This window comes from Hypomesus transpacificus, chromosome 11 (genome assembly GCF_021917145.1).
Source record: "Hypomesus transpacificus isolate Combined female chromosome 11, fHypTra1, whole genome shotgun sequence".
NCBI lineage: Eukaryota > Metazoa > Chordata > Actinopteri > Osmeriformes > Osmeridae > Hypomesus > Hypomesus transpacificus.
This window is the reverse complement of record NC_061070.1, coordinates 13,683,474-13,694,530: the sequence shown is the minus strand read 5'-3', so window position 1 is coordinate 13,694,530 and position 11,057 is coordinate 13,683,474.

The following is an 11,057-nucleotide window of genomic DNA, read 5'->3' as shown; positions in this document are numbered from 1 at the left end:
ACCACTCGTTTCTTGCTCCTCAACCCCCTTCTGCTGTCCTCTCCTCCTCGACTCCGAAGCAAAAGCTTGTGTCTGGAGGGCTCAGTGTTGCCATAGTGTACAAATAACAGTCACTGTGACAGGAAAACAAGTGTAACACACACCATCTGGCACTCCACCGTTGTGAGCCACAGCCACAGAAGAGCTGTGTGTGTGTTGTGTGTGTGTGTGTGTTCGGGTGGGAGATTGAAACAACATCTTCTCTACAACTCAATAGACGTGCCAAAGCAACCAGATGGTTCCTTTGATTTTCTGTTTTTTGTCCTCACATGGAGGACTACTGGAAGCAGGTCTGGTCTTAGGGTTGCACATTGGCCATGTTGAATGATTTTAGTCAGACACTATTGACATTGGGAATAAATAAAAGCAGTCATCGAGGAACCATTCGTTTGCCTCAAATGGTTTTATGATCAAGAAATCCAACAGATCCTCTCATTCATTTTTCAACCCAATACTGTTTATTGTGTTTTTTTAAATAGTTGGAGTCTGGTTTGGCTCCTTTGATTGTCTCATCATGCATTTCCCTTATATCATGGAGATAGATTTTCATATATTCAATAAATCCTAATCGATCCCTTGTGAGGATCTGTAGTTCTATTACCGAGAATTACTCATCTACGTAAGAGAGCAAAGATATATTAATCAATGCAACCTTTGCAACTAACAACCTTGTTATTCCTCAAAGCCAAACAAAATGAGAATTTGGCAGCGTGTTAGTCTCATTATCGGGACCAGTGAAGAATAGACACTATACAATGCAATTGATCACAGCACAGAGACAGTCCTAACAGTCAATAGTTGCACAGAATGAAAAATTATCTGTGTGTGTGTAATGTTTGCAGATTTTTTTAATTGTATGGATTTTAGTGTTCTTTTCAAAGCCCTAATTTAATTTAAGTCCACTTGTTTATTGGATCCTAAAATGTATCCTAACGTTAGAAGTGTTCTAATGAACACTTCTGATGAAATTGTCCTAATCAGGTATTCTGTCTAAATGATTTGGAGTATTCCAATGAATTCACAATAAAAAAATGATTTGGATTAATTTGTTAGATACATGAATGTGTCTCATAACTTAAAGATGAATGACAGGTAACATTGTAAGGGTTACTGTACTTAGTCATACTGATATAATGTATGATATTTAAGGTAACTCAATAATACTTTGTAAAAGCCAGAAAATCTACTCACTACTAAAACATTGACTTCAAAGTCTAATGTGAAAATAAATGTACCTGCTCTCAACCCCCCCAATCTACAGTAATCAAAAGTACAGAAAACATTTGTGTTGCTTCTTTAGAATTACGTATTAATATTGTCAATATTGTGTTAATTAATAGACAATGTCTTACACTAATGTGTTGATTCAGAATCCCCTGCATCATACAGACACACCCACACACACAAAATACCATGGGAACACAGACATAACTTCTTGAGAAATGAACTATAGAGATGTGCCCTGTGCTAACCCCTACGCTTTGTGAAGATTCATTTGACTGTAGAAATGTTTTACTAGAACTGGCAATAGACAGACAATCAGAGGGAGTTGGAGGCACGGCAGTCAGACATTCAAAAAGGTTGTGCACCCTTTCCCAAAGGACTCAGTCAACAGTGGATCTACAGACAGACAAATACTTACTGGGGAAGGCCGCTTCCGCCATGTCCCTACTTGTTCAACACTGACGACAAACACACTCTCACATTGCACTGGAAAAGGCACTGACAATGAGACACTGTCAATAAGGCGTAATCATAAGAAGTTCAACTCTGATAGACTAGAGACACCATCGTGAAAGGACAGTGAAAGCCTGGAAGCTGAAGAGACTGATGTTTTTGCTTTGGATGTGGCATGATTCTGTCATACCTGTCCAATTTCTTACTGTATGCATAAAAGGATGAGTTTGAGTCAACATATCTGTGTTATTATGATGATTTAAATATCAGAAGAGATTAACTGCATCCTCCAATGAGTATGGATCTACTAAAGCTAGGCTGACAGAGCAGCTCCAGAGAGTAGTGGAGACTAGTGGGTTCTACTCTAGTAATTTCTCCAGGACTGTCTGTCTGCATTTGTCCAATCCATGCATGCCAGGAAAGATAAGATGCTGCGGGGTCAGGAACCATCTTAAATAGGTTAAATACTATGCATCAACTGAAATATTTCTATATGAGGCACCTTATTTGGCAGGGGTGCTATTAGCTATTTATCAAATCTCCTTTGGGTCTGCAGGTGCAAAATGAAGACAAGGAGTGAAGATGGCACAAGTGTCTTTCTTACAATACTCTCCTGTTCACCAAGCTCTCTGTGCTTTTTTTGTGGCCAATCAAGTGAGGAGAAATTGGTTCTAACCTCCTAAAAATTGCTTGCTTGCCTTGAATTTATCTTAATCGAATTTCTGTCTGCAGTCGTTAGAATTCCCTGAAGAAATTCTATCGTTCAGAGAGAGTTGTTCATGTAAATGTGCGGCCAAATGTGTTCAAAAAACAGATGGGAAATCGTCTGGTTTGCATGGCACACACAGATTCAACATGATTCATTCTGAAAAGCAAACAGGTGAAATAAAAAAAACAAAAGCTAAAACTTTCTATGTTATCTTCTGTCTAAAAACATGGCAGACGTGTTTGCAAACAGCTGCTTTAAAAAACATGTTTTAGTTACTTTAATGTCCACAAATTTTACGTAGCAAACAAAACAAAACACACACAAATACACACACATGCACGCACTAAGACACAAACACACACACACGGCTTTAAATAATGAATGCCTGTCAATCAGGACTGGTAGTATGGTAATTGCAAATTGTGATGATGAATGCTTCCTATGAGACTGGAATTCCACCATACTGCCTACTGCCCACTTTCTTTTTTGTCAGACCTTGAACAGGGTGACTTGCGACTGTTTGTGTGTATTTTCTTAGCCAGTCATAATGTTCCTACTGGTACAGTATGGGAATAATGATGTGAGAAAAGAATACCCTGGAGGTTCCTTCACATCAAAGTAAATATACCATAAATTCCTTCAAGGGAAATATACACAAAGTCTAGAGTAATGAACAGAAAAGCCTGTCCTGTTTTGCAGGTTCTACCATGTATTGAACAATTTGTGTCACTAAACCAACACAAATAATGCATGTAAACCCTTTCAAAAATAAGTGTTTTAAATTTGTTTATCCCATTTTTAGGAAATTCAAAATCTATTCACAATAGCTCTCCAAGATGGGTGTCTTTGCATCTCATTCCCATTCATCCCATTGCACAGAACCCAAAGGGTTGTCTTCAAATCTTGCAAAAGTTTTAATACTTGAATGTTTGACACTTAAATCTTAGAGTGTTGCCCCCTTGACTTTCATGCGTTGTGAGTGACCAACACCCATTTACTGTAACCTGTCGGCTTGAATTTGTGGGAGGAGCTATGGAAGCCATGTAGATGTAGTACTGTAACTTGCCTTGCCTTAGTGAGCAGATGTTAAGTGTTGTGCTTCTTAATGTTTACCAAAGGCAGTCCTCTCTGTGAATCATCTGAAGTTGAGTGTAATTAACAGAGAGGTTTCTGCGCCGTGTAGGCTTTTCCGCTCTGAGCACCATGAAACATAAACAGCATCCCGATTAAAGATGCATTTTGTTTGCTGCCTTCACCCTCTGATCTCCAGACCCCCCACCTCCAAACCTCCTCCCAAGCTTCCCTTCCCATGAGCCTTGTTTTGAATTCTCCTGTAGTCTCACCCGTGAGGGCAGGGCCCGGAACCTTGACTCTGACCAGAAACAAGCTATCTGCCATGATACACAAATCATTAAAACTTCCAAAAATGAATTATTCACGCTTCTAAATAAGGCTGACTGTAGGAGCAAGTGTGTGTTTGTGTGTGTGGAGGAAGGGGTGCCAATTTGTGGTTATGTGAGTGAGTATGCATTCATACAGCATGTGTGTGCCAATATGTGCTTTTGTGTTTGTGTGTGTATGGGGATTCATTCATGTGTACGTCAAAGTGTGTGTGTGTGTGCATTTCTCTACGTGAGCACCATTTCGAAGTTAAACATCTTGTGTATGTGTGTGCATGAAAGCCATGCTCTAAGGCATAAAGACACAAATTCATGAGAAAGACTTTAATATTCAGCATAAAACTGTGGAGGACTGTTTAACTGTTTGAACCTAAACCATAGGAAGAATTCCATTACCGTGGATGCACAAAGCGCAGGCTTTATCTCTACACTGAATAAAGTATTTTCAGAGAACATGACTGATCAAACCACCAGGTACCCTTAAATAGAGCTTGTAAACTACCTTGACACTGTACACCCTCATCAGAAGTTTCCTTCATATTTAAGTCAAGTGGCCCCTCAAATTAGCAAAAATTCGAAATCCTTGTATTTAAGAGCCTTCTGCCTCGGGTCTCAAACCCCCATCTTACCCATATCGACGAGCCAGAAGAGATATGCATTCATATTTGATGGAAGACCTTCAAAAAGTGATGAATGGCAATTTTCTCATTTCCTCCATTTAACTTTTAATGATTGGCCATCAGGTACAGAAGGTCGAAGGAGCAGGGCAGGGCCGTATATAAAGAATAACTCAAATCATTCTTTTATTTCTTATAAAATCAGTGAGAGGGTTGTGGGTAAAATGTATGTATCCTGAATATTCTAATTTAACCAAACACTTGAGAGCACCAAACGTAAAATGTTTTCGAATGTGTGACAAATGAGCCTTTTTGTATACTGACATTTTCAATCTGCCAGGAAGGTTAAAGGATCTACACCTAGCTAACGCCGAATACCTCCCCGTTCAGCATTCAACTTGAAGGAGCTAGCTGGACTTAGCATCTGGTGCAGGTGGTGTACTGTAGCCTACTTGCACATCAAACTGCATCATGCATCATACAAAAATAGACAATTTTTAGCAAGCTGAAATTACATTATTTAGTCGAGAGACTACCTGTTAATATGCAAACAGCATCAATTCAGAAGCAAAAGCACAGTTTGCTAAGCGGAAACACATGGGAAAGTGGGGGGATATTGACTGTGGAGCCCACGTGCGAAGGAACAGGCACAGTGAGTTTATCCCAAAGTGATTTATGGTACTATTGGACTAAATGAGGTGTGAAGCAAGCCTCTCCTTTAAGCTTTGGTTCATTTGAAGATATATCTGCGGCACTAGAGTGGGATGGGCCATGTGGTGTGTATGTGTGCATGTTTGTGTGCGCGTGCGTGCTTACTGCATGTGTGTGTATGGTGTGGGCATGGGCAGACAGGTGGGTGAAACTTCCCACTCTAATTGATATCCCCATTGTTCCCACTCTGTCATCCATGGCCCAGCTCCTCTGGAGAGCTCCCCATTAGGATGGATGTGTTGGAACTCACACAGCAGATCAGCACCCAACAGAGCCTGGCGTCTTTGTGATGAATCGTATAGAGAGATAAGATGCTGTTATTATAGCATAACGTGCACTGAGACAGTTATACCTCATGAGACAGCACATTCCCCTATTATCAGGTAATGTGGCTGTAGAGGTAAAATGTGGTTAATGCTTGAGGAAGATTATCCTTGGTTCGGTAAAATACTGGGATGACTAAACAGCCTCTATTTGTTTTTCACATTCCTCATGCGTAGATCCAACAAAGAAAATAATCTAAATGCATCATGTTATCCCAGGCAATTATGTCAGTCAGTGCCTTCAGCAAATATAGATATATATCTTGACAGTGCAGGTTCACCATTCAGAAAACATCCTCACACAAACACATGACTTATTGATCAGACCTTTTAGAGATCTGTTGGGTAGCTCCACTTTGTGACCTTGTTTGATCATGTGTAAGATATGCCATACTACTGGCAGGCCACGAGGAACGTGGAGAGAGTGTTTATACCGGTTCAGCAGTCAGCTCACAAATGATTCATTGTGTATGCCGACCAAGGAACATTCACACGTCTGTGTCACCTGGAGTTCACAACCTAGCTTCCGTACATAGGTGAACTGAGAACCCCTCTCTCGGCCACGTTTGAGAAGCATTGACGTGTTCACTTGAATGCTAGTGTTTGGGCAGTTGTGCAGGGGCACCTATTGAGTGAGTCCTTATGCTGTGAGAGGATACTGTGGTTTTGGAAACTGTATTGTGCTCCTGAACATTTGGCTTATGTGCACATTGTTGCATTCCCCCAAAAGACCCACAGGATATACGAAAATGCAGTGCTCGTTCTTTTTTTATTGATGATGTTTAATTACCCTCTAAAAAGTCTGGACTAGATCCACCTTTTATCACTCTGGCAGTCTTCTTTGTCTTTTTGCAAGCCTTCAGTGACTTCACATTTTCTGTTGATGTCTGTTCATTTGCAATGGTTTTCTATGAACATTCAAATGTACCTCAGCCTGGAAAATCTAAGCATCTAGACATCAGACAAAGCTATGGCCTTGACAACTCCATTAGACCTCCCATATGCCATACAACAACATGAATAAAACATACGAAGCCATGAGTAACTGCAGAGAAGTACATTTTGTTCATAACATACAGCAGCATACGTAACATACAAGTATTTTATTGTCAGATGCACAGAAAAACATAGGGTCAGACTGGGCACTGAAATTCTTAGGTCAAGACAACGCAAAGCAACCTGGTATAACATAACATATAAGTACACAGAACATGGATTACATCTTATGATGAGCAAAAATATAGTAAACCTCCTAATATACAATACTATACAATATTCTATACAGTATACTAAACCTCGAAATACACATAATACACATAATAACCTATAGTAACCTTACAAACCTATTCTTGTATATATATATATATATATATATATATGCATATATTTGCTTTGTGTTGGTGAATAGTTCTGTGCCATACATTGTCTATGTAGGCATACCTTGTTAATTTGCTGTAACACACTGTTCAAACAAGTAGGCCTTATGGTCATCAAGAACAAAACATGTCAAGCTTTCAAAACATGGTTAATAGGTATGACAGTGAGGATTGGTGAGAAGATTTTTTCTCATTAAGTTGAAAAGGATAAATTGCTTGTAGTTGAACATTTCAGGTACTGAAAACAACGATTGTAGAGATGCCATTTCTGTAACACTGGAACCTGATTATCTCAAGTTCTGGGTTCCCTGCAGCTGCCTTGAGCTCAACCTCAATACATGTGACAGAAATGTGCAACGCCGCAAAAAAGGAGCAAAAACTGAACAAAAGCAAATTTAACTGTGGATAAAAGCCATCGCACTCTGTACTGTAAAGGGGACACAAATGACATCAAAGGTCTCTGGTAAAAAGAAAAAGTATATGGTTGAAGACATGATTGGAAAGTAGTGTTACAAATGGCAGGTGCCGAAGCCCATATTCGTTTTTTGTTTAACAAGGTATTACTTACCTATTATGGCTATGGAGGTTATCAATGTGGAATGATGCCTCTGTGTTGTAAGGTTGGACTTGCCCTCCAGCACAGTATGCAGATTATTATGCTCATAACAATGCCCTCATAACTATCCCCCCATAACTATAACCTCATAACTATATGTTTTCGCCTCCAAAGTGACCTGTCTCTTAACCCTAACTCCGGCATTTGTTCAGCTTTAAAAGCAAATAAAGTTCAGAATGTGCACATGCAGCATGTCAAGGAATAGCCCTTACACCTCATCAAATATACATTTGCTTTACATGTGTTATGATGGAGCCAACAGCACACTCTCTCTCTCTCTCTCTCTCTCTCTCTCTCTCTCTCACATTTGTCATGTTAATCCAGACAGCAAGGAAGCTTATTGTATTTGTGAAACGCCCCTTGTAGAGTAGTGATTTATTAACATGGTAGTGGTGGGGGGAGGAGGGAGGTAGCATACTTGGTATGTAAATCTTGTCAATTTCATTGACATTGGATTCCAATTGAAATGTGTATCTGAAAAAAAGTCAGTCTAGGTTAAATCACTTTGTATTGCAGGTATAACGTGAGAATGCAGAGATTGTCAGCTAAGAGAAAAGAAACAAACATATCAGAAATCTTAAAGAGATTACAGTTTTGCAGCCAAAACTATGACCTTGCATCTTTAGTTCAAGTTGGATAGTTGTAGAATAAAATAAACTTTGATTAAACAGTTTTATCGGTTTATTCTGAGCAATTACCACATTAGGCAGAAACAGGTGCAATCGTTAATTGGCAATTAGTATGAGACAGTTGAAAGGTGAAAACATGGAAGCAGTTACAGTAATTAGTCGCGACTAAATTTAAACAGCACTGTTGATTGTAGCCTTATTTAACTTGTTTTCATTTCCATTGCCACACATAACGACTAAAAACCAATGAAAACTGGACATGAATATTCGCATTAAAATACTTGCTTCCTAATTCCCTGTAAGCCCATGTATTTGCATGTTTGGCATCATATTCATACTTGGTTCTACTCTTGTGAATGGGATATCTTATATTCAGAGCGCTTAACTCTCTCCCTGCTTTTCCCATGCTTGACCTAGTTTTCTGAGTGCTAATATGCTAGTGAGGAGACGTGTGGTGTAGGCATGTCAAATTGGCTCACCGTGTGCCTGCATCCCACTTCCTGTCAGTCCCTCAATAATTTTTATTTTTTTATGAAAACCAACATTACTAATGGATGCTGGGTTCTACAAAGAAGCACAGGGGAATGAGATATTACAACCAAGTACTTTTCATAAGCATGAGGTACATGCTAGGCAAGCTATTGAGTCCTTGTTTTCCTACATAGGGAACTAATGTGTAAATGAATTTAATTGGCTCCTAAACCCCTCAGTTTGAGTACAGTAATAGTATGCGTCGACTTTCATTCAGAGGATCCAAAGTTGGGCTGAGTGAGGTGGCCATAGGGAGCATTATTGACAAGCTACAAAATACCCTTACTTTTATGACTGCCTAAAGTCTCTGAGAGAATGCTAGCTGTCTGAGTTTTTAATGAAGAAGAGACAGTTGATATAATCACATTAGGCCTCAAAAACCAGCATTAAGGGAAAATATTATCATTGAACTGGGATTACCCACACCATGGTTGGTATTCCCTGGCAGTGCCAGGCCTGAGTTGAGCGTAATAAACTTCAGAGGGAAAAAATGATGTATAAACTGTTTCAGTAAATGAGCTAATATATAAGGAATCAAATGCAATGTAAATGAATTGACATGGGCTACAGGAAAGTAGACTTTGGAACAAAGAAGCGCAGATCACCCGTAGTCACTGCGAGTCATGTAGGCAGCAGATGGTAACATTGTCAGCTGTGAATGTGTGAAGGAAAACGCCTTTCGCACATCACCTGCTCCAAATTAGCTGGGCTCATCCCCTCCTCTGCGACAACACTGGATGTGAACAAGAAACTGACAGCCTGTAAGAGCTTTCTGAAACCAGAGACACAAAGTGAATCACTTTACTCATCGGACTGCTTGGCTTCTGTCTGGGAGACTAAATGTTTATCATTGTTTGTCCTTTCCTCTCCAATACATTGTTCACACGGGCATAACAAAGACTGCTAAAACTGTTGAAAATCAATCATAGAGTATAAGACAGAGCAAAAGACCTTCAAAACACTTCTGAGCGAAGCGTATTCCTGCTTTTCAAACAAGCTGTGCATTTGCATCTTATACATCACCTGGTGCCAAAACCAACATCAGAGTCGCGTTTCCTTCATCGAAATTTGAATTTGGACTCATATCTCTCTCAACAAAGTATCTGGAAGCTTCTGCAGTCCTTCTTGGAAAGGATGAGAGATAGTGTGCAGGTCTCCAAAGGTCACCTTTTGACATTATGGAGTGATTGGGCTTTGTTCACTAGGTGAGGGAGAGTGCTTTCCCATTACTCTCTGTGTGGAGTGGGGCTGGGTGAGGCCCAATTGGGAGAGCGGATGGGAAGGAAAGGGTAATAGCTCTTCATCCTCTCCTGTGGGAAGAGAAAGGGATTTCATCTTTATGTGAGAAGCCGATGATGGGATGGCCTCTTTGTCACCATGGCAATTTAAGTCATTATACAAGCCAGCGCCAAGTAGCTCTTTAACTTTCCACTCTGGCAGCCACTGCCACAGCTCCCTGTCACAGGAGAGGAGCTGGTGTGTCACACTCCTCTCATTTAAACACCTGGGCTAGGTCAGACCTGTTCACAGCATCATACACTTCACTTCAGACAGTCAGAAAACGTTGACTATTGTGGAACAGAATGTTGAAGTCATTTTACAGGAAAGGGAGGATAAGTCATCTCAATGTTGATGCTTGCCATTGGACAACACTCCAAATTTCCACTCCAATCACAATGGTTATTAAATCATCAAGCTCAGACAAACTAGCAGAATCTCACTGCAGGATTCTGGGTTATAATCCAGCCTGGGCCATTGGCCCTGCATGTATTTTGTATTCTTACATTTCATAACTCAACAACAGCATTGTTTTCTCCTGCAGTGAGTTTTTCTGGACGTTTTTCCTTGTCTTCCTTGAGGGTTTAGGTTGATTGAGGGGCAGTTCTATGGGTGTATGTGAAGCCATCTGTGACATGCTTGCGTGTAAAAAGGGCTATACAAAATACATTTTGATTTGATGATAACTCAACAAAGTGAGTAACATAATGTGAAGCAAAGCAAAACAAGAATACTGGAGAGTAATTGACTGAGAAATCTCAGTCATCATGGGTATCCTTATCCTTACCCAAACTCTCCTTAAGAGGCTCATCCAGCCGCCAGGGCTTACCTTTTCATTGCAGCTGTCGATAGAACAGTATTAATACAAGCAGATCCATTCCTGAGGGCATTATGAAACTCTCCCTGACTTTGTGTGCTCAATAAAATATTCATCAGCTAGAGTCTTCACCGGCCCAGGACAGACCACCACTCCTGCTGTCACACTGTTCATGGAGGGGATCTACTGCAGTTAGACCAGACATGCACACACACACACACAGACACAAACATACAGACACACACACATGCTTCAGATAACATAATCAGATAATTCTGTAACAGTATGTACTATCTCGATCCATTCCCTGCTGACAAGTTGCATGATATGGGTT